We start from the raw sequence: 25,923 nt of genomic DNA, 5'->3' as shown, positions 1-25,923 counted from the left end.
ATTTTTAGTTGTTACTCTATGAGGATTATTAATGTCAGTAAATTTTCTAAACTTTAAAAAATACATGTGATAGTCATGAAGGACTGATGGGTTCTCTGTTTATGTAGATTATTTTTCTTTTAAATCATTATCATTTCATTCCAAAATCAATTTATCATATATGAATAATTCACCTGAAACAGGAACAATTTTAAAAGATTGATTTAGATATGTGAATATTTTATCATTCTTTCTCATTTCAATTGATGGGTTATTGAATTGTGATGGACATAAAATTTGTGTCAAACATAAAATTTGCTTATTAATGACATTATATCTTTTTATCTCTATTCTAAAATCAGAAAGCGATAGTTCAACATTTAGATTGATCCAGATAAAATAACGCTTTTGATTTTTACACTGTATTCAAATGTGTACTTGAATATTTCATCATATGTAATTTGAGTTTCAATTTGTAACACATACTTTTCTGAAGATCGCTTAACTGACTAAGATATGGTGTTAAATCTGTTTTTGAAAAGTAGTAGGTAAAAGATTTTCAATCTCCTTTTTTGTATAGTAGTTAGTTAGATTAGTTTTATTAAGTTCATTAACTTCTCATTGTCTTCTAGTAAAATAATTATCAAATTGCGTTACAATACTTGAGTATTCCATTACAGTAACTAGAATGCATTCTTGTTGACAAATTAACTAGCACTAATTTATTTCCTAAATATTGTTTTGTAAAAACGTCACAACCTCTAATTGGGTCAGCCACTTCTTCTAATGTTCTGTTTTTTAAACAAAGGTAATTCTTAGTTGCTTTAAATAGCTTACCTAATTCTTTTTGAAATTGTTTAATCATATTTTCTATTTCAGGACCTACTTTTTATTAATACTTGATTCTAACAAACTTAATTGTATATTAACATTTGATTCTACTTGTTCATTAAGACCTGATTCTAATGAATTCAAGTGTATATCAAGATTTGAATCTACACACAAAGTTGCTGACTTAAGTTGGACATTTTCGACGCTATTCTTCATATTTTATTCTTTCCCCAAAACTGTCAATTTACTAAATTTAAAATTTCATTAAAGTAGTATCCATTCAGTAATAGATTTTCCTGAAATAAACAAAAATGACTGAAAATAAATTTGTTAAAATTCTCTATTCTTTCAATTTTATAATTTAAGCCACTTTCACCTAAATAATACACTAATTCTTTTTATATAATTCCGCCAAACGAATCAAAAACCGATTTCCTATTCTTCGATTTACAGTAACAAATCCAGTCAGTACCAACATTATAAGTATCTAAATTAATTACCAAACATTCTTATTCTCTCAAACAAATACCCAATTCATCAGTCATACATACGCCACGAAAGTGTTTAATTTTTAATTCCTGAAGAAGATATGGATTATTTCTCCGATTTTTTACTTTTTTCATTGCAGTTCTTTTATTTTCCATTATGTCTCTTTTATGCTTCTAATACTTTATCAATTTTTCGTTTATTATGAACAGATGAAACAATAGAAGATACACCACCAGTGAATCAACCAATTACTCCTAATGTTGGTAATAAAACTGGAAAGAATACTAAAGGTTTTTAATCTGGAACCTTCTTTCTTTTTCATTAGATATTCGACTATTTTTTCATAACAAGAATAAGTAATGTTATGAGCAAATTTCCAGCAATTTTTTTCTCTCTCTTTCTTCTTTGAGTATCATTTAAAAAATTATTGATACTATTTAATTGTTCATTATTTAGTTTAATTTTAATTGCCTTTGGCTTTGTTTTATCACTTGGAAGTAAAGTATAATAATTGCTAGATATATTCTTTGATGTAGATTAAAAACTAACAAAGAATTATTTTATAGAATTCAAAACCCAATCCTAATTTTCGTTTTCCATACATTATTCCATTAACTACTGTTGATATTAATTTCTCACCAAATCAAGAATCTTTAGAATACAGTCTTTCTTTTGCAATTATTTGAAGCTCTTTGTCAGCTTAGTGCCTTTTTTGTAAATTCTTATTATCTTTATAAGCAATATCATGTTTTTTTCAAGCTTTATCTAACATATTAAGTCCTTTATCACCTCTAGATAATCTTTCTTCAAATTTTGTTCCTTGGCCCCAATAATTATAACCAGGAAAACATATTTCAAAAGGCAATGTATTAAATAATCCTCTCCCATATTATCCTGATTCCCAAAATATGGGAGGAATATTATTAAAAAATGTACTCAAATATGGAATTTCTTCCAGATTACTAATAATAAAATCGTTAAATTTACATATTAACAGTTTTTCAACTCCAAATTTTTCATTATAATAAATTTACTTTAAGCTAATTCTCCTCCACGAATTATTTCTAATCTATTTATTATTTGACAAACATTATTCATCCAAACATATTCGATCTTTTTCTCTATATTTTAAATTAGTCCTTCAACAATTTTTGAGGCATATTATCTAATGAATCAGGAAGATTTCTTTCTGAAAAATGATAAATGTTTTTCAACAATCATTTTTGTCACATTATTACATTTATTTCCTTCACTTGATTTTATTTTATTTGGATTATTTTCACTAAATACTCCATTAGAGCCGTGTAAAATTCTAGAACAATTTATTAAATATTTATGATTAAATTCTTCACTGAAATCTTCCATAGTAATTTGATTTTTAGTCAACAAATTCATTAATCCATTTGTTTCTTCGTATTCTTTACCATAAATTATAATTTATCTCCATCAAATTTCACTGGTAAATTACTAATATACTGAAAACTATGAACTGTTCTTAATCCAAAAGTTTGAACTTCACTATTATTGATAAATTTCGATTATTCTTTCTCTTAAAATTATTTTTTCATCATATTTGTATTTTAGTTGTTTTCATTCTTTAATCTGTCCTCCATGATTCTTTAAGAAATCTCATATTTCTCATTCACTCAGTCATGTTGTGGACTTTCGTATTGTTTAATTGGTGGAATATCATCAAATTCTTCTAAATAATTTTGATGGTAAGGAACCATTTGTTTTTCAGCTTCTCTATTTTCATCATTTCCTTTAATAAATTATCAGCCAATCCTTCAGTTCTTTGTTTAACTTGTTGATTGCACCAATAATGGGTTGATCTCTTTTTATTTTTATCTCTTCTTTTAATTGTTCCTTTACTCCTCTATTTCATTTAGCTTTTTTAGCAACCTCTGGATCGTATTTTGCAAAGGTTTATTGAGGATAAAATATATACATTTATATTTTAAGTTCTTGTTTAATGTTCAGTGTTTATGTTCAGTGTCCTTGTTCAACGTTTATGTTTTCAAAAAATTCTTATCGCTGTATTTACCATTATTAATTTTTCTCATGATACCTATCACAGTAAAACAGAATTCATCATCATGCCAACACTTACTACATACTTCTTTAAAATTCTCAAATTATAAACAACCTCCAGAAAACTTGTGATAAATATTTAAATTTGTGTCATCCTGTCTGAAAATATTTTAAAAATATATTCCTCTCACTGGTGGACCAAACTTCAAACATAGAGCATGTGTTCAGATGTAACACATGATTGGTCCACTTGCGAGCCTGATCTCAGATGTGCGCATCGTGGATCTGCCTCCGAACATCAGTCAAGATATATATAGTGCGCAACAGATCCACACTCAAAACCTAACTTGATTGTGGTGTATTGTGGATCCGCATCCCAACACTACTCCGTACATTGTGCATGGCAGGTCCACCTTCAAACCCTATACCATGCGCGGCATATTATGTATCCACTTCCCAACATCAGTCCAGGTATCACATGTGGTGAATCCACCCTCTAACTCGGGTCTACTACAGGTCCTGGAGGTCATCCATAGCACGTGCACATACACAGATAACACAGCAGAAACCCTACAAATGTGGAGGTGACTGCATACAACTGAGTACAGTGCTATACTATGCCTCCCAATCAGTGCATTTGGGCTATGTGGGCAGATGTATTGCACTTGCAAGCAATTTTATAACACAGAACGAAAGGTTATGTCATGATCACATTTATGGAACTGACATGAAATGTATAGAAGTGTGAAAATGATGGGCACACAGGTATAAATTGACTGAATATACACCAAAAAGTGGTGAAATTGAGGAAGTACTTGCGCGTCTTCAGCTTGGTGCAGAACAATTTGTACATGGGAACAATCATGCGACAGCAAGAGGTATCTGAGAAAACATAAGGGAAGTGGGAAATGGTCACTTTTTTCCCATCAAGGCAACATTCTACTATATGTCTATTGAGGTAACACTGAAACATGTGAGTTGACTACTGTATTTGACGCTTTTCAGGATACAGAGGAGCATCTGCCTCTGAACTCACCTGCATCTGCAATACAGGGCGACATAGAGCAGATGGATTGGTCGGTTGAGATGGGATTGTAATGAGGTGCGATTTAATAGTAGACTGATGATATATTCTAGAGAGAGAGGGGGGAAGTTGCTGCAGGACATTTGACCATTTTTTTCTGTTATGTTCCATCAGGATGCATCAAATATGTGATGTAGTCTGTGTTTGACTCATATACAACTGCATGTTCTGTGTGGGTCTAAGAGCATGTCTACTTGCGATCGTTAACAGTAAACCTCTCGGTCATCAGAGGACTTCCATCTCACATATGATGAAACATGACACATTCCTCTAAATGAACGAAGATTTATGTCATGTACTCCATTCCCCTGTTGCATCTTAAGTGTAAAATCGATACTTCAGTCTCATAAATAGGTTAGCAATAGGTATTTGTGAGACATTGCAATCCCTTGTGAATACATCTGCTTGCCAGATGTGCTGTTTACAAAATTAGTAGCTACAAGACTTATAATTCCACAAGTTCGACGCCGCTGCTATCCATTCATCCGTTTCCTTGTAGGAGGTATTCAACGTTACTAATGATCATTTTCTATGGCACTGATATGGGCTCAGTGCAATTTCTGAATCGTGATCGGATGTGGTCAGTGGATGCTATACATCTCTGCAATATTGTGCATGTATCACACAGAGTCATTGTTTTAAGTAAGTAGTTTCCTCGTTTTAAAGTTCAATACCACAGTTTATCGTAGAGAAACCTGCAAGAAGGATGTATGTCATGCACTTGAAGTATATATTTCTTACATTAGAGTATTAACAGCGCTGCATGCTACACGACTGATAGGTTGGAAACTCAAGTCATCTAACATTATAGTCTGCTTTAAGTGCAGAACATTGTAGCCTTAGGAGTGCATGTGTTTATGCTCTCTCTTACCAATACGTACGAGGCACTGATCCTAGACTCTAGAACAATACTTTACAGGTGATAGCGTAGTTGAGTTACATAAAATGCTTCGAACTCCAGCACTTTCAAATCTATACACCGATAATGGGTGCCAACCTCCTCGAAATGGGAACATCTGGAGAAATCTTGCGTACTTGGATGGGCGAGGACTTGGCAAGCTCTATTCATTCACGAGACATGGGATGTAACGGTCTACTTCTGGTCAGTTGCAGATTAAATCGGTAATGGTGCTGCAGGGCAGGTTGGCCAATGACAGTGTGAGGGGTCTTTCAGTCTCTAATTTTACCCTATAACTGTGAGAATGTTCTGTGACCCCCCTCAGCATAGAGATAGATCTTTAATTAATCACTATGCTCAAGGTGTTAGAAATATATAGAGTGCTGTCTGGTATACTTTCATTATGTGTGTGATCGACAATTAACAATAAATGGTCATACTGCACAGTCATCTATCTACATTCGCAATGATACTAGCAAAGTAGAGAGGGGGTGGCGGTTTAGCTATGATACTGAAATTGGGAAACATGCTGTCACAGCATTGCTCGGTGTTAAAATTATTGTAAAATTGCTAAAATTGTTAGCACTATCAACTGTGATGCTTATTGTTAGAGTATATTGATGGTGTCTTTTCCACCCCATCCATAAACTGGTATGCTGTTGGTTACCACATAATGTTTGACTGACATTGTTTGTTTGAGTTGGAGAAAGAGTTTTGGTGCATGCATAGCACCGAAACAGCGATTGTATACAGGACTGCAATGTGACGACTCAGTCGAAATGGAAAGGAGAGCCATCAGCTATTCTGTCACTGTGACAGATGAGTTTAAATGTAGAGGTAATCAATCACTTTTGGACAGCAGTTCTGAAAGTCACAACGCCCTCTAACTCTTTCAGTTTCCTTATGGTGTAACTGTCTTTTATTTAAAATCATCCAGTGTGTGTGTAGTGTGTTATGGTAGCCAGAGTAACAAAATGATTTACACTGTGCGAGGTCTAGTTTTCTGCGAGACGCAATGGATCAGAACGTGTTAATGTCAGTTTAGAACCTGACACAGACCTCGAAGTCGTGGCGGAAAAACAAAATGTATGGCAGTGTACAAAGCGTGTTACAGCAGAAAAAAAAAAAACAATGTTTCAAACAACGACACAGGGTCACAGGCACCATCTCTTGCAGCTTACAATATGGTCTGTGGGATAAGGTCAGCCTCCTACAGTACAGATAATGAAACTTTAAACTGGTTTTTGCAGTGGATCAATAGCTCTATATTTAATAGGATTGTTACATGTGCTCAATGCTGAAACAAATGCGGTATTTGTTTTTTATATATGTGAGGAGAGAGATGCGGTAAAAGTCTTATCGAGTTCTCTGTCGGATGAAGTTAGTGAAGCTTTTATAGTTCGTAATTTTTCTCTCGTGGATGGAATAGAATAACGATGATAGAATGTTGAGGTGATAGATGTGAACGGGCCCTGATGGACGTGGATCTATAGTACCTGCTTGTAGTTTGGAGAAGCACCCTAGTGCAGTAGCAAAATCCATGTCCTTCTCCCAGTTCCTGTACTGTCTTTTATACTACCTCGTGTTCCTGGAGCAGGCTTCATTTCCGTCGAATGGTACTCAGTTCCGACTTACATTGGAATGATCACGTGCGCAATGCTGCAGGGATGGCAGCACAGAGTCTGAGGGGCTACCTAAAACGAGGAGGGAGTTTTACTGTAGCAGATAGGTTCAAGAAAGGTGACTCGTTTCGAGATATGAGAGTGCCAGAAATATGAATCACTAGTGGCTGTAAACATTAAAAGACGTCTCCATAGGATCCAACACAGGTATGTGCTTGAATGGAGGGACTTTATTCCAAATCTCAGACGCCACTTCTAGCAGCTAGCGTAGCACTAGAGATCTGAAAAGCTAGTGTACATTTCTTACGACCTCAATCATCACACTATCTACTGTTTGATATATCACCAACCCTCTGACATTGGATCGAGACAGAATATGTTACAAATACTCGAGAAATATCTAGCGACGGCGGCATGAGGCGGTTGCAGATAGCGGTCTCATTCCATGCTCCTTAGCCGAATCACTTTCAAAATTAGGTAATTTTATTATGAGGGTGTGCCACAGGCAACGTGTAACCGCACTGCTAATGTGATAATATACGCTCTGGTGATCACAGTCTCGGTATTTGTCTGGAAAAACCAAGTAATTTGGAGGTAATGCCATGCGTGGATTTATAAAGCTGATATAGCTTTTAACATGGTTACTTGTGTGCACATGTAACCAAGACCGCTTATGACAGTAACATACAATAGTTGTTGGGGTCGTTTTTTTTAAACATCTGGCAGTTTGTAAGATGATTAAACCTCTCTTTCTAAGACACACAGCACTCGCAAGAAAAATTTATGAGACATGTCCACCCACCGTTGATTTTCAGTCAGTATTATTTTGTATCACCAGCAATCAATTATTGATGAAGTATTATACTTAGGAGTAGGGGATGCATGATAGGTTTACATTGAGCATCAAGCTTATAAAGTATGCATTTGTGTTCTGACATCTGCAAAGGAAATGACTATGTCCATTCGTAAGTAAGGTATGGGTTTGACGTCGAGCACTGTGAGAGCAAAGGGAAGAGCATGTCAAGTTATAAGAATGGTACTGATATTTCTATTTCCAGAGCCACAGCCATCAATAGGGTGCATTTCCGATACTTCGCTTATTATCGAATGTCATTCAAATGAGACCGCGATCGTAACATTTAGTTATAAGTACAGGGATAAAATATATATGTGACCAATTTCTTCAGATGATGATTATACCTGTGTGGGCTTGGCGCGCAGCGTCGGTGACCTATCTAGCGTTAATTCACGTTTCCCGTTAACGGTAGGAGCTAACTGTGTCGTCCTCTAGACGGCAGAATAGCGAAGTAATGCTTAGTATGTGTTGGGCAGCTTTCACGGTCGCGTGGAAATTGGAGAAGATTGAATATGGAGGTGTGTTTGCGCTGGACCGATATTCCCTCCCATGTAGACTGCTTCTGCACATTTCGCGCCTTTATTCGGTTGAGGGAACGTGGACTGAGGTCTGTGCATCTAGCAGGCGAAAATTTCGCTCCTTTATTTAGTCGAGGGAACATCAATTGTGGTGTGTGCATCTAGCAGGTGGAAGACACGTTTGCTGGTTCTCTAGACATGAGAAACACCTTAGTTGACTTTGTGATTTATAGGGATGATTTGGAATCTGTTACATCACCAACACCGGTATTCGCAAGTGGAAATATCATTTTCCTCTGTTTTGAGGTCTCACATAAAGGTCTTCGCAGACAGGACAAGCTTCTAGTTACTCAGTGGTCTAGAGCACGCTCCACCTCACTAAATCTTCGGGTTTGTAGAGGAATAATTTCCAGTCTATATCTTGGGAATTACATTGCACGAGCGATCGGTAGGATGCTGCTGTTTGTTTGATATCGAGAAGCATGGCAAAAATGGTATAATATTTTGGCAAACCATGCGAAAATACATGTGTTCTTGTAATCCTTGAGTCTGGAGATGGGTGCAGAAAAGCAATCAAGCAAGCAGGTCCAGTCTGGCCACCCATCCGGATGGATGACCGCTGATCTCGCATGGAAACATCTAGTACTGCGAGAGGTATATATGGTGCCGTCTGTCTTCACTCTATATGAACGAATGATGTAAAAGGGATGATTTTGTTTGGCGAAAGATAGAAAATGTATGTTTACTACATCGACACGGTATGCGGTGATATATTGCTGGGTTGGAGATGAGTTTCACACTCTAATATTCAAGCTCCTGTCCTCAGTGGAAGAGCAGTGTAGTTGAGTAAGAGTCTTTCCATATCTGACGATATGTAGGGGCACTTTGCAGGGTTTAATTGTCCGTGTGATATGGCGATCTGTGTAAAATAGTTTTTTTTTTGCCACTGAAAGTCTCGTCTGCAGAAAGAAAGAAAAGGTAGACGGTGCTTCCACACCGGCTGCATCAGTAATTCGGAGGGTAAATTTGGTAACATCCAAACACTATGCTCGATTCAGTCACACAACATCCTTTGTGCTGAGATATAGGAGTCTCTACATAGCATTGAGAACGTTTGCGTATGTTGAAAGCAGGGAGGGTAACAAAAATGGTTCAAATGGCTCTGAGCACTAAGGGACTTAACTTCTGAGGTCATCAGTCCCCTAGAACTTAGAACTACTTAAACCTAACTAACCGAAGGACACCACACACATCTATGCCCGAGGCAGGATTCGAACCTGCGACCGTAGCAGTCACGCGGTTCCAGACTGCAGTGCCTAGAACCGCTTGGCCCACCGCCGCCGGCTCAGGGAGGGTAACACATTATGGACGGGGTGCCACGTTAAAACCATGAGGAAGAATGCATTCGAGGTTCTTCTGAGCTATTTTCGTAAACAGGTTCTGTTAGGCCAAGAATTTCTGTGCATAGATCAAGAAAGCGAGCGTTAACTACATCTGATCCGCTACACAATTTCCAAGAGGCCGACTCTGTTCTTATTTCACGTAGCCATGTCACATCAGTATAAAATTGAGAACCTTGTTAGATGCACTTGCAGTGGTTTGTAGCTACATGCAGCGATGCGTCAGTATGCGAATCACACATGTCACGAACGGTGGAATAGTTTTTCTAGAGCACGATCGATCTGTGACGTCAATATGAGTGTCACACACACGTCATGAGCGGTGGAACCGTTTTTCTGTTGCATGTTCTGTGACGTCAGTATGCACGTCACACGCATGTCGAGAGCAGTGGAACAGCTTTCTATAGCATTGCGAGGGTGAATCGGTCTGCAAATAGGTCTTCGCTGGGTCACAGAGGGGGATGAGGTCCGCAGCGGTGAACACGTGCACGCACGGTCCAGAAGATGACACTTATTTAGATAGACAGGTGATGTCAGTATAACAGTCAAAGAACTTGCACATGCTGTCGGTAGCAGGGTGAGGGTGATGGCTTGTGCTGGCCTGCGTCTGGCGGTGGTTCGCGCCCTTGGAATGCCTGCACTGTGCAAATAGGTCTTTGCTCCCCTCTGGTCGCGTCAGCAACGGTGCCTAAGTGATCACGTATTTCGAGAGGAATTTCTCAGGTATCATGTATGAAAGGGATGTCACCGCCTCATGCTTGCAGGCATCTGTTTGTGGTTTGACAGGTGCCGGTGCATCTTGACTTCTGGTAGTGTGTGTGATAGTCTCCTGTGCGTTCCAATGGAGAGGTAGGCAGTGGGCAGTGAATGCGCTTTTTGTTTGCATGTCTGTTGCATGATTTTGTGAGCAGGTTGTAAGCTGTGCTATGTATTATTTGGACAGTTTACGAGTTAGTTTCGTGTCTGCACATCAATGTGCTGCAATATTTAGAAGGACTTTGCATGTCTGTACTGAAATTATTTCGGTAATTTAGGAGCTGTTTGCATGTTGCAGAGCGTTATTTAGAAGTAGTTTACAGGTCTGTGGGCTGTGTGGCGTGACCCCAAGCATGCCAGAGTGTGTGTTCTGTATCACTGTAATAAATATACTATCTTTCAAAATCCATCCGTAAATAAATTGTTCCAAAGTAAATAAAGTACACTCCTGCTGCTCTCGCAGCCCAGTGCAGGCTGTCATTTTCCCATCCACGCAAAAATCTTGGTTTATGTCATGCAATGGACAACAGCGCTTTCTGGTGACAGTAAGGTGTACTAGGTCTAGACCTCATGGCAACCACACTGTTTCCTGCCACTTTCCCCCACCATTTTAGGTTATGTCACGGAACGGACAACAGCGCTCTCTGGTGGCAGTACTGTGTTCTAGTTCTGCACTTCGTGATGAACAAAGTGTTTCCCTCCAAAATGCGCCATCTCGGATAATGGTACTTGTGTCATCAGCTGACATCATGGCTGCCATCTTGGATTACGTCACGGAATGGATGATAGGGCCATCTGGTGATGGTGCTGTCTAGCAGGTCAGTTGGACTCTGGACCTTGTGGCGAACACACTGGATGGTTGTAGTGCCTCAAATTGTTTAAATTAAGACTGGTGCATGATTTCGACAGTTGATGATTACCAAGCATGTTTGCATAGCCCTCTGGACATAAATGTACTGCATTATTTGCAAGTGGTTTGTCGACTGTGTAGTGTGAGCCCAAATATGTCAGAGCGTGTGTTCTGTATCACTGTAATAAATCTTTCAGAATCCATCCCTAAATAAATTGTTCCAAAATAAATAAAGTACACTCTTCGCCTCTCCAGCAGCCCAGCACAGGCTGAGTCCTCTCTGCACCATTTCCTAGGACGAGGTGGAGGTCGGGTGACTTAGGTTAGTGGAGGTAGCCCATGTGCTCTTTCTTCCACGCCATTTTCTTAGATTAGTAGAGATAGCCCGATTGACCTATCTTCCCTCTAAAATTCATACTGCCCGCCAATCCCTAGGAAAAGGTGGCGGTCTGATAACTTAGATTAGTGGAGGCAGCCCAATTGACCTATCTTCCCACCATTTTTCTTAGGTTAGTAGATGTATTTTGCTACATTATCCTGGTGGAACTTTAACTTCCCGTCATTTTCCAGGGGAAGGGGGGTTAGGTTAGTGGAGGTAGTCTTATTGACCTATCTTCCCGCCAAAATTCAAACTTCCCACCAAAAGCCGCCATCTTGAATGATGTCACAGCCGACATCTTGGATGATGTCATCGGCACCATCTTGGATAACGGTACTTTGGGGTGCCTCGGCTTTGTCCCAATACTGAAGCTACTTATCTCTTACAGTGTTAAACAAATAAATACTATTTAAACACAACAGTAACAGAAATTAGATTAACAATAAATCTTACATCAAAACTGGGGACCACGAAAAAGACAAGGTTAAGGAATGCTTTTAGCTGGAAAGCACAATAACATATGATATATGAAGCAAGAAAATCGTGGAAAGCGAAATAGCGCAGGCAAAGAGGCCATTTCTGGCCAAGGGAAGTCTGCTCGTATCAAATATCGGCCTAACGCTGAACAACTACAGTGTGTCTTAAGCGTGACCTAGGTAACAAATAGGCTATTAGAATCGGAAGACCATGCACACTGTATGATGATCGTTGTTGGTTGGTTGGGGTAAGAGGACCAAACAGCGTGGTCATCGGTCCTATCGGATTATGGAAGAATGGGGAAGAAACTTGGCCATGCCCACTCAAAGGAACAATCCCAGCATTTGCCTAAAGCGATTCAGGGAAATCACGGGAAACCTAAATCTGAATAGCTGGACACGAGTTTTAACCGTCGTCCTCCCGAGTACGAGTCCAGTGTGCTAATCACTGCGGCTCCTCACTCGGTAATGACTGCTGTAATTTTACTCGATTCTCGCCGGTATCACTTCCTGCCCGCTCGTCAGTTTCCTCTTCCTATTAAGACAATACAGCAACGACAGCTTACACAGGAATAGTTACTCACCATAAGTGTTTCCACTTAGAAACCTGAAAAGCCCAGGCCCTCCGAATACTGCTTTTTGCAATAAATTATAGCAGTGTCTAAGACGAGATTAAATGGTAAAGCTCTTTGATGGAAACACTATTTTGTTGTACAAAACGAACAGAAAATCTGAGTCTTTCAGTAGTCTTACCTTCTTTACTAAAACAAATCATGTGTTACTAAATTCAGCTGTGAGATCAAGAAACTAACTTTGCTTTACTGCAGAATCTGGGTACTTTATTTTACAGTGACTAGAAATTAGCTACCTTGCTATCAGTTTGCTGTTGCTGTTATGAATACTTCAGAAAAACTACATACAATATAGTTTTATGCAGTACTGTTTCTGTAATGTGTAGTGATGCTAATATGAATAATCTCACCGCTGTATAGATGTGTACACTGGCCTTATGAAGCTCTGATACTGAATATTGAGCTGGCAGAAATGAATATTATTTCAGTAATGTTCTGAACCACATCTAGTTATCACATTATAAATTCTTTGAGTACATTGAGCTAGATAGTAAATTTATGAACTAAAATTATTTATGTAAACTTTCAATTAAGTATGAAAATCAATCATTTATTGTTAGAACTGTTCCTTTCAAATGTAATGAAGGCTTTATCTGACAAATCTAGAAACTGCTATTTGTCTGCCTTTCAGTTACACCATTGTACAATTCGCAGTGCATTTTTATCCAATAATGCACTCTGGTCAACACTAATGGCTCTTTCTGCTGTATCCAAAGTTGAAGGGTCCTTGCTTAAATATTTGAGGAGATAGTAACGTTACTTTGCACTCTTAACAGTGATTCTAATTAAGGTGGCTATTAAATAACAAAAGATGTAACCCTTTGCGTTATATTTTCCAAAGAGCAATTATTATCGAAACGAAATTCACCTTTACAGATAAATAAAACTTAAAATGCTTGCCTTGGTTGCTCACGTGCTGTTTGACTACACTTTCTAGGATTAAATATTTACATACCGGTATCGCACAGTCAGATACTGTAGCACAACAAACCGAGAAGGAAAGGGCGTAGCGTAGCCAAAGGTCTAGGTTGGAATGCAATAGTTTAGCTGTGAGTTAGCGGAGCAAAATTTGGCGAAAGGAAATGCGACAGTCGCCGTGAAATCATACGAAATTAAGTGTTCGGTGAAATTCAGTGAGGGTCGACAAACTGTTCCTTGAGCCAGTTGAATTTCGACCAAGGAAATGTTGTTCTGAATAATACAAGAAAAGATGGTCCCTAGGACGACGGTCGTTAGCAACTGCTTCAATTCATACAACATTCAAGGTACTTAAGGTTTTACGTTCCTTAAAGTAAACATATTCTGAACTTCGTAGCTATAAAAGATCGTTCCGTTCACACACAGAATGTGGACAGAATGTGTTGGCTCGTCAGAGGTGCTATCCCACGATATGGTAGAAAAACCAAACATTAGCGGGTTACCTAGCTGAATTCGAGCACGCCGCCAGAAAGAAATTTTACATCGCCTTTTTTTGTTGAAGCTGGAATTGTAACGCAATAATTATTTACAACAATGTTGCAACCATGACTGGCGACTACAGTTCCGTGTCTTCCGGGGAAACCGAAGCTTTCAATTTCAGTATGTTTCAGCATTGCTTTGCTTGGTGTTGTAAATTTTGTACATTATAGTGGAATATGTAGTTTATTTGGGTTTTATTCTTAAAAGTTTTTCGTTGTTTGTGTGCTCGCGCATTGAAAATGTGGTGTCACCGCCAGACACCACACTTGCTAGGTGGTAGCCTTTAAATCGGCCGCGGTCCGTTAGTATACGTCGGACTCGCGTGTCGCCACTATCAGTGATTGCAGACCGAGCGCCACCACACGGCAGGTCTAGTCTAGAGAGACTCTCTAGCACTCGTCCCAATTGTACAGCCGACTTTGCTAGCGATGGTTCACTGCCTACATACGCTCTCATTTGCAGAGACGACAGTTTAGCATAGCCTTCAGCTACATTTGCTACGACCTAGCAAGGCGCCATATTCAGTTACTATAATTACTATCTTCAAGAATGTATTCTGAACAGATAATATTGTGAATCATGTACCGTCAAGAGCGACGTTCATCATTAATGGATTAAAGTTAAGTACCAAACTAATTACGTCCGCTTCCTGAATTCTCATTCCTGTCATGTTCCAGACCTCACGTCAGTATAGTTCTTCCCTCCTCACGCCGGCCTGCGTGAGCTAACGTGCATTTCGGCCTCCACTCGTAACACGGTGTTGGCTCTTATGCTAACACAAAAAAAATATCATAATTGCCTGATTACGTAACGAGCAGTGTGTTCTTATTCCGCTTTCTGAGGGGATTGTGTGTCCCGTGTGCAACAAAAGCACATCGTACAGCGCAATCTCGATTACACAATTACCGACGTTATCGGGTTGTATTTGGTGGATTTCGTATTTACTCTTACTTATTCTGCAAACATGCAGCTTCAATGCTACAACGCTGCATGAAAGTGTGAAACCGATATACAGGGTGTGGCATTTAACACTGTGTCGGAATATTTGAGAAAATACACATCGGATTTTTTAAAAAGTGGTAATAAAACGTTGTTCACCTCGAAGAGGGACATCCATTAACATAACGTTCGACCTACCTGCATCACCCCAGGGGCGGGAGGGGAGATACTTTGAAATCTTAAACAGGAACACCTATTTTTTTTTATTGCGGATTTGGAACTTTTATATGAAACATTTCTTTCGATACGTGATAGATGGCGCAGTAATAGGCACACATGAATATAGGGGGACAATTGTTGCACAGCGGTAATATGTCACCTAAATGCACATACGATTAGCAAAATCAAAGTACATTATTTGATATTTGGGAAAATGCTATTATGTGACACCGTCTACTCTACCGCAATGCATTCTTGGACTACATTTAGCGTTACCCAGGAACAACAATGTGGACGTAGTAGTAACGTGTTGCCTTCGGGGTGCTTGATTTTGGTGAGCTCCCTTGCCTCTCTCTGTCGGGGTGCTCAATTACTGTGAGTCTCCTTGCCTCTCACAAGTGTTTCAGTACAGCAAATGTTCGAAATGATGTCCGTAGTTTGTAATGCACATTGTAACTCTGTGTCTGAATGACAGTCCGACATGTATTTGTGTCTCTGCGCTAATGTTTGCACACTCATTGCGAATTCGCTGTCGCATGTCTTCCGGGGTTGTTGGTACATCCATGTAAACTCTCTCTTTTAGCCATCCCCACAGTAAAAAATAGGCAGAAGTCAAATCGAGTGAACGTGCGGGCCACGTTTGAGGACCTCCTCGTCCAATCCATAGATCGCGATAGTATGGATTCAAAAGTCTTCGAGCTATTCTGAATAATGCACTGGGCATCCACCATGTTGAAACCACATATCGAGTCTCGTTTGAAGTGGAACATCGTCCATTACTATGGGTAAAACATTATCCACAATGTTGCTGTACATTTGAGTAGTCAATTACCTTCTATGAAGTATGGGCCTATTATCTGTGTACCTAAAATACCGCACCAAACGTTGACACTCCATAGGCGTTGATGTTCAACTTGGCGATTTTCCACTGACCAATAACGCATATTTGTCGATTCACTTGACCACTATTCGTAAAATTTGATTCATCGGAGAAAAGTATCTATGAAATGAAACTGACTGCCAGTTGTTTCTGTACCCAGCTGCAAAAATTTAGGCGATTGAGAAGATCGTCACCATGCAGTTCTTGATGCAGCGATAAATGAAATGGATGCAATTTGTTTGCATGCAGTGTGTGTAGAGCACTTCTTTGCGAAATTCCTTAACCTCAAGCGAGTATTTGGTGCAACCGCAGCTAAAACATTCACTGTGTTATTTTCGTTTGTCATATACCGCGGTCGCATTTTTTCTCTAGGTTTAACATTTCCCGTCTCAGTTAATAGGTGGACAATACTGCGAAACGTGGTTGCAGACGGAACAATCCCATCGAGAAACAGAGTAGCATACCTTTGAAGAGCTTCGTCAACATTTCTATGTGCCTCCGGCAACGATATGACCCTTCCTGCAATCGATAACATCGTGGAACAATTGCGACGAGATGTGTACAGTCCGAATCATTTAAGTAGTACGCACAGTCCGCCGCTAACTGAGCCCATGATCACGGTATGTGCTTCATTCGATTATGGGCGGTGTCTCATGAACAAAATATAAAAAAGTACTTAGATTGTCTTAATCGGATGTGTGTTTGTCTGAGAATTGTCACCTCATTTCCAAGTTTGCCGATTACAGCGCCATTTATCATGAAACGAAAGAAATGTTTCATACAAAAGTTACATTTTTTTCACGAAGAATCCAAATCTGCAATAAAAAATAAGGGTTCGTATTTAAGATTTCAAAGTCACCTCCCCTCCCGCCTTCGGGTGTGGTGCAGGGGTCGAGCGTTATGTTAATGGATCTCCCTCTTCGAGGTGAACGACGTTTATTACCACTTTTTTTTTAATATGATGAGTATTTCGCCAAATATTCCGAAAAACAGTGGTAAGTGACTCACACTATACAGGGCGAGTCACCTAACGTTACCGCTGGACATATTTCGTAAACCACATCAAATACTGACGAACCGATTCCACAGACCGAACGTGAGGAGAGGGGCTAGTGTAATTGTTTAATACAAACCATACAAAAATGCACGGAAGTATGTTTTTTAACACAAACCTAAGTTTTTTTTTTAAAATGGAACCACGCTAGTTTTGTTAGCACATCTGAACATATAAAGAAATATGTAATCAGTGCCGTTTGCTGCATTGTAAAATCTTAATTACATCTGGAGATATTGTAACCTTAAGTTGTCGCTTGAAACCTCCGACGTTCAGTTGCGTGTTGTAACAAACACGGGCCACGGTCGGCGATCAGCATCTGCAGGGACATGTTTACGATGATGACCGTGTTTACGAGTGTGGCTGTAGTGCACTGTTGTGGTTTGGTCTAGCTGTCGCAGTGTCCGCATGTAGCGCTTGCTGCTATTGTTATTCTGCATTCGTCTCCGCACGCAGACCAACTGTTACCAGACGTTTGTGATAGTGTAGTGTTGTAGGAACTGTGACCATGGTGTAGCCGAACTCTGAAAAGGCGGAGATGATACTCATCTATGGCGAGTGTCGACGAAATGCAGCTGAAGCCTGCAGGGTGTATGCAGAACGGTACCCGGACAGAGAGCATCCAACGTGGCGCACGTTGCAAAACATCTACCGCCAACGGTGTGCAACAGGTATGGTTGTAGCACGCAAACGGGTCCGTAACAGGCCCGTCACAGGAGAAGCGGGTGCAGTTGGTGTGTTAGCTGCTGTTGCCATGAACCCAAACATGAGTACACGGGACATTGCGAGAGCTGGTGGACTGAGTCAAAGTAGTGTCATGCGCCTACTGCATCGTCACCGCTTTCACCGTTTCATGTGTCACTACATCAGCAATTACATGGTGATGACTTTAATCATCGAGTGCAATTCTGTCAATGGGCATTGACAGAGAATGCGTTGCAGTTCTACCTATTTACCGATGAAGCGGGTTTCACAAACCACGGGGCAGTGAATCTACGGAACATACATTACTGGTCCGTGGACAATCCTCGCTGGCTCAGACAGGTAGAGCGTCAGCGACCGTGCACTGTAAATGTATGGTGCGTAATCATTGGCGACCACCTCATTGGTCCTCACTTCGTTGCAGGGTCCCAAACAGCTGCAACATACATCGCATTTCTACAGAATGATCTGTGAACGTTGCTCGAAAATGTACCACTGGTAACGCGTCGACGTATGTGGTATCAGCATGATGGCGCACCTGCACATTCCGCAATTAACACTAGGCTGACCCTTGACAGGATGTTCGACGGGCGTTTCATAGGACGTGGAGGACGCATAAATTGGCCAGCCCGTTCTCCTGATCTTACACGTCTGGACTTCTTTCTGTGGGGTGCGTTAAAGGAGAATGTGTACCGTGATGTGCCTACAACCCCAGAGGATATGAAACAACGTATTGTGGCAGCCTGCGGCGACATTACACCAGATGTACTGCGGCGTGTTCGACATTCATTACGCCAGAGATTGGAATAGTGTGAAACAAATGATGGCCACCACATTGAACATCTATTGGCCTGACATGTCGGGACACACTCTATTCCACTCCGTAATTGAAAACGGAAACTACGTGTGTACGTGTACCTCACCCCTCATGGTAATGTACATGTGCGTCAGTGAAAAAGACCAATAAAAATGTGTTAGCATGTGGACGTAATGTGCTGTTCCAGTTTCTTCTGTGCCTAAGGTCCATCACCGTTCCCTTTGGATCCCTACGTAATTCGGTGCTCTCCGATACACTCGATCGAACAGCGGAGGAGTGATACTCAAGCGTCAACTTTAGGTTACAATATCTCCGGATGTAATTAACATTTTACAATGCAACGAACGGCACTGATTACGTATTTGTTTATATGTTCAGATGTGCTAACAAAACTAACGTAGTTCCATTAAAAAAAACGTAGGTTTGTATTAAAAACCATACTTCCGTGCATTTTTTATGGTTTGTATTAACCAATTACACTAGCCCCTCTCCTCACGTTCGGTCTGTGGAATCGATTCGTCAGTATTTGATGTGGTTTACGAAATATATCCAGCGGTAATGTTAGGTGACTCACCCTGTATAAAAATTCTACCCTTTTTAACAGTGCTTGCGCAACGAAAGACTGAACTATGGGCTGCTGGATGTGAAAACTACGATACATGTGTTAGCTCATATTCTTCTTGATCTACCAGCCTTACCATTTATATTCCTCTTGAAGCACTGTTATGCAAATGTCCATTTGCAGCTGGTAATAATTACAGTTTTATAGAGCTATTGCGCCTTCGCCATTTCCTTGCCCTCTAGTCGTGTAGTCTTGCAGGCATACAAAACTACGCATTTGCGTAGTTAGCTTTTTACACAACTTCAAGCTCCGAATTTCACTTCAACATAAAAAAATAGTTTTATCGCTGTACAGCTACATACTGGGTCTTTCATGCAGTTTTTAGCAGTTTGAGACTGGTCTTATACCACAGTTCTGTTTACGCTACGGACATACAGTGAAATGATGTTAACGCAACCAAGCTATATTAGCAACATTATTCGCCTTCCTTTCTGCTACGGTAATGTGCGTGCCTCATATTTTATATACATATTTGGTACATATGTCTACTGCAACGCAAACAAAAAATTACAGTTATTATAATTTCATAAATACATTAAATATTTTAGAAGAAAATTCTTGCAATATAAAACAAAAACAAATTTAATTTTGTTGGCACATAATGTGGAAAATGTTCGTATTACCGTTACAGACACTGTCTCAGGAGTGTGTCTGTTCGATTTTGACTTCAGTCCCACTGAAAAAGGGAAGACATTTATAGTCTTGCTTTTGACGCCACTTCCGAGTAATACGAGCGTGGAACTAGCTTCTCACTGCTGTGGTCCGACATAGCGGGTAACAGTTCGGTGGCAGGTGTGAGATTGCAACTTGCCGCTGCTCTGCCGTACTAGCTCCGTCCCAAATGGAACACTCAATACTGTATACAACTGTTGTGTAATACGGTACAGCAGACTAACCTCTGAAACATCCAGGCCTCTGATTTCACGAAGAACAGTGAGGCGTCCCTTAGAGTGTTTACCTCCGCGGTACTCTTCTTCTTTAATCGTAAAGGTTGTACTTGGAACACACCAGTCTCATCCTCATTATAAATGTGGCCTGGATGTAACCCGTCTGAGAAAGCACCAAAACGCTGGCCACCAGACAGCCCTGGAGATCTGCTGGTAAATATTACAACTCAATCAAGAAATGCAAATTAATACACTGTACTGCACACTGAACGAAGTAGAGCGTGTAGCCTGCAGCGGAGCGGGCACAGTGTGGGCGTGAACCTTTGCTGCGTCCGACGGCGGTCGTGCTGCAGTCGACGTGATAAAACCATCTAATTAACCACTGCTAGATGCAAAATTCTGTACTCCCTGCCATGAGTTTTTCCTTTAATCAACGGTCTATCCATGGGAATATTTTTTACAATGGTTTATTTGATCAAACCACGGTACACTTTATAGAGTTAAGAAATTCAACAGCTCTGCTTCGTTTAGCCCTTAATCATCAATTAGTGGTCTGTCGGACCTCAGACTTTGGTAGTACTGTTTGTTTCTTTTAAACTAGCGGAGCTACACAGCTGCTCAGATACATAATCCTTCGTTGTTGTCGGCTAGTGCCTGTGTATTTCTTTCGTTGCCATTTTACTACTAGGTGCAGCTTTGCCTTGCGATCTTTTCTGCGTGGCCCGCGAGACCATACCGGGAATCAGCTACGTGGTCGGTGGCCAGTCCATCCTGAGGGATTAAGGGAAATGACCTCAACACTGACCGTATAGTACTGCAGTGGTTAAAGGAAGTAGTAAGTGACAATGTCGAAAACTGTAACGAAGGATTTGTAATAGACAATGATCATGATTCGGCATCTGAACTGGATTATGAGAGAGAACACAATGAATAGCTTTCGCAAACTTACATTGATGAGTTACAATGAAGCGCCAGACAAACTGGTATAGACATGCGTATTCAAATACAGAGATATGTAAACAGGCAGAATGCGGCGCTGCGGTCGCCGAAGCCTATACAAGACAAGTGTCTGGCGCAGTTGTTACATCGGTTACTTCTGCTACAATGGCAGGTTATTGAGTTTAAACGTGGTGTTATAGTCGCCCCACAAGCGATAGGACATGGCACCTCCGAGGTAGCGATGAAATGGCGATTTTCCCGTACGACCATTTCACGAGTCTACCGTATCAGAAACCCAGTAAAACATCAAATCACCGACATCGCTACGGCCCGAAAAAGATCCTGCATGAACGGGACCAACGACGACTGAAGGGAATCGTTCAGCGTGACAGAAGGGCAACCCTTCTGCAAATTGCTCCACATTTCAATGCTGGGCGTACGAACCATTCTACGAAACATCATCGATGCGGGCTTTCGCCGCCAAAGGCCCATTCGTGTATCCTTCATGACTGCACGACACAAAGCTTTACGCTTCGTCTGGGTCTGTCAACACCGACACTGGGCTGTTGGTGACTGCAAACATGTTGCCTGGTCAGACAAGACTCGTTTCGAATTGCATCGAGCAGGTGGACGCATACGGGTACGGAGAGAACCTTATGAATCCATGGACCGTGCATGTCGGCAGCGGAGTGTTCAAGCAGGTGGACGCTCTGTAAGGTGTGGGGCGTGTGCTGTTGGAGTGATATGGGACCCGTGATACGTACAAATAGAACCCTGACAGGTGACACGTATGTAAGCATCCTGTCTGATCACCTGTATCCATTCATGCTCATTGCGCATTCCGACGGACTTCGGCAATTCCAGCAGAACAACGCGACACCGCACACGTCGAGAATTGCTCTCTTCTGAATTTAAACACTTCCGCTGGCCACGAAACTCTTCAGACACGAACGTTATTGAGCACGTATGGGATACCTCGCAACATGCTGTTCAGAAGAGATCTCCACCCCCTTGTACTCTTACAGATTTATGGACAGCCTTAAAGGATTCATGGAGTCATTTCCCTCCAGCGGTACTTCCGACATTAGTCAAGTCCATGGCACGTCGTGCTGCGGCACTTCTGCGTGCTCGCGGGGGTCCTACTCGATATTATGCAGGTGTACCAGTTTCTTTGGTTCTTCATAGTATACGAATCCAATGGAATTCAAAGAAACTTTTGTGGAATAAATCGATTCAAATGGTCAACTAAAGAAGCGCTTCCTTCGTCTAGAATAGAGCAACACATTATTGTGCAGCTTCCTGGTTTACGTCGCCAAGTAATAGTAAAAGATGAAGCTACTCCAAGCGAGATGTGGAATTTTCTCCTTATAGCTACACTGTTACAAAATGCAGTAAAATGGGCTAATACTAGAATTAGGTTCAAATGGTTCAAATGGCTCTAAGCACTATTGGACTTAACATCTGAGGTCATCAGTCCCGTAGACTACTTAAACCTAACCAACCTAAGGGCATCACACACATCCATGCCCGAGGCAGGATTCGAACATGCGATCGTAGCAGCAGCGCGGTTCCGGACTGAAGCGCCTAGAATCGCTCGGCCACAGCGGCCGGCTCTAGAATTAGGAAAGAAGAGAAACTTCAGAAGTGGAAGCTGTGCTACACATGTCCTTTCAGCAAAAGAAGAAAATCTGCGTACACGTGCCGCTCTTGCAGTAAGTATTATGTCTGGAATGTACTGTAAGAAGCTTCCAAAATTGTCGCCATACGTGCTCGTGTAGGTGTGATAAGCACTGAAAAGGAGATTTGTGATTATGTGTACTGGAAGTATATAATAAAAAGAACTTATTGAATTTATGTCTCTAGTAGCTTGTTTGCAATTTTATTTAATAAATATACATATTCTCAAATTCTTGTCTGAATTATAGAAATTTGCTCCAATACCATTACTTTAAATAAATAATAAAACAACAGGGTTAAAACCGTGGCGCATTGGGTTTCTTCATACGTATGAAACCAGTTCCTAGTTTTTGTCACTTACGATTGTATTTCCAATCATTGAGTTAATATTTTTTTCGATGTAATGATTCATGTCGTATAAATTTGAAGGTATTAATAAAAAAATGTTTAAACGTTCCACGGTAATTGTTTCATTCCTATGTAATAAATAGTTTTGATGTATCGTAGGTAAATAGGTTCGTAATACTATACCCGGTGATTAGAGGGTAATTTTTCCATGTCCCTAAGAGGAATGACATGTTGCAGTATATTTGTTTTTTATGATCTTATAAAAGGTGTACAGAGGCAAACCAAATTTACTTAGACAATCTGTTTGCGATTCCCCGCTCTCGAATAGTCTCAGAAACGTCTAACCATTTAACGAAAGCACTTCGGCGCACCTTCCTCATAGATCAAACCTGTTTAAAGTATAGTAATAAATGATGCCATTGACACACCTATAACGTAGCCAAATTCGGTAATTTTTAACATTATGCACCTGTCTATATTTAAAATTTCGGATATAATAACTGTTTAAATAAATGATTTGCCCGCATTTCCCTCAGATCACTCTCGGTTACAAAGAGGGAACGTCATGTGGTCTCGCTTAGAGAGCTCTGTAGATGACAAACGAGACTTCCAGAGCTTTCCGGGGGTGAAAATGACGGGACCTGATGATAAGTCTCATTTCTAGTCGGCTCACTTATTCAGGCCTCATTGTACCAATTTTCGACGTCATATAGAGCACAGTTAATGTTTAGCTTCGTGATTAATAAATTCATACCATAATAATTTTGAAACAAACATGTAATTTCTGCATGAAAAACTTTATGAACTACTTATATTTTGTTGTTAGATAGACATTGTCGTAGTTTGAAACTGCTGATTGTTTCCGGGCGTGGCAAAGACTTGTAAGCCACAGCAGAGAGAGCCTGAACGACCAAGTGGACTTCTCATTAAAACGATTGTTGCAATTAGCAGTAGCCATATTCAAGACTGATATGAACGGGAAGAAGACGCCAATATCAGCATTACGGCGCGTGTGAGGTGAGTGAGTTACACTGATTCGCCAGTATGTGTACCTGAAGGCACCAGCAGCATCCAAGGTGAGCAGCATCTTTGATGTAGTAAATGCTACGATGACATATACGTTGTCCACTCAACACTTACAAACAATCATTTTTCATAACACAAGGACTTTCACTCAAAAATTAACTCTTGAAGATTATTGTAGATTATTTTGCCCATGCCTGCAAGTAGTTTTTCTGTCCCGAATAATACAAATACGCATGAGCCATTTTTGCTACCGTGTTTGAAGTATTCACTGAAGCAATCAGTTACTAAAGACTTGGCCTCATGTTTATTGACCCTGAAGTAAACTGATTCTTATTAGATCACGCTGCGATATAGTCCGTAATTGACATTTGTACTATGGGAGCCCGGCATTTTCAGCTTGCACTGTGTTAGCATTTCCACAGTGCAAAGCATTGTGTCTGACAGCTCTGAAGTGCGAAGCTTTCCCGGACAGAAAATTTCACTTATTTCAAGATTCACTTATTTCAGGTATTTCAAGAAATCTAGTCTCAATTATAATCAAGAGCAAATTTTTAACATGCTTAGACACGGTACGAGATCTACAGCTTACGCGAATTTAAGAAGTTTTACCTTATTTTTCACACTAAACTTCATGCCTGTTACCAGTTTCAGTCCTACATAAGAACATTCATCTTCCGAAGAAGCTCATACGCAGCAACATGCGCAGTGCTATTCATAACTTTGGAAATATCTGTTACAGAGCTATATAATTTAAAAATATTTCTGTGAGTTTTCGAAACTGTTTTTCGGGCGGGAAAATTTCACTAGTTTTGAAAACTATTTAATACAATTGTGGCACTAATTAAACTGGAAGACAGGTTTCGGGAATGCTTACACACACTGTAGAGATCTATAGCATAGCTGAATTTCAGAATTTTTTACGTGGTTTTTTTTTTTTTTTAAAAAAAGTCTTTATTTCTTACAAAATATTTTATACAATAAAACCCACCACCTTACGTGGTTTTTGTAGGAAGTACAGTTAGTCATTAGCGAATTTCTATCACTATGGAGAGCACAGCGCTGTTGCGGCTTATGCAAAACAGTACTCGTCGCGACAAAGCCGCAGCTTCGCACATTAAACGTCATGTAACATTTCAGCCAATTAAAATACGCTGTATATCTGGCAGCTTATATTTGATGGACCCCTAAATTGCACATACGTAACTGGCACTGTTTGTTCTAATTATCATACCACGTATTTCGGTTTGCGCCAAGTGAAGTGAAGTTTCATTGATACGAGCACGTGCCTGAAAGCGTTTCTTTAATTTTGATTGTGTGTTTCGTGTGATGAAACCATCCCGCGTTGTATGAAACAACGTGTCATTAATCGGCGTTGCAAGTCCGTGTTCAATGATTAGCATTTCGTTTTGTGTGTTCCATAGAAGTGCTATAACCATTTTCATTGTTTCAATGTGTTGTGTAATTATTGTGGTGGTGGGGATTTTGTGTAGTATTAATATGTCTTGTTATGTGATGCGTAACAATCAGCGATAGCGCAAGCAACAATTAGTCACA

The sequence above is a fragment of the Schistocerca gregaria genome, chromosome 2, assembly GCF_023897955.1.
Source record: "Schistocerca gregaria isolate iqSchGreg1 chromosome 2, iqSchGreg1.2, whole genome shotgun sequence".
Classification (NCBI taxonomy): Eukaryota; Metazoa; Arthropoda; class Insecta; order Orthoptera; family Acrididae; genus Schistocerca; species Schistocerca gregaria.
This window is presented reverse-complemented; position numbering follows the sequence as displayed.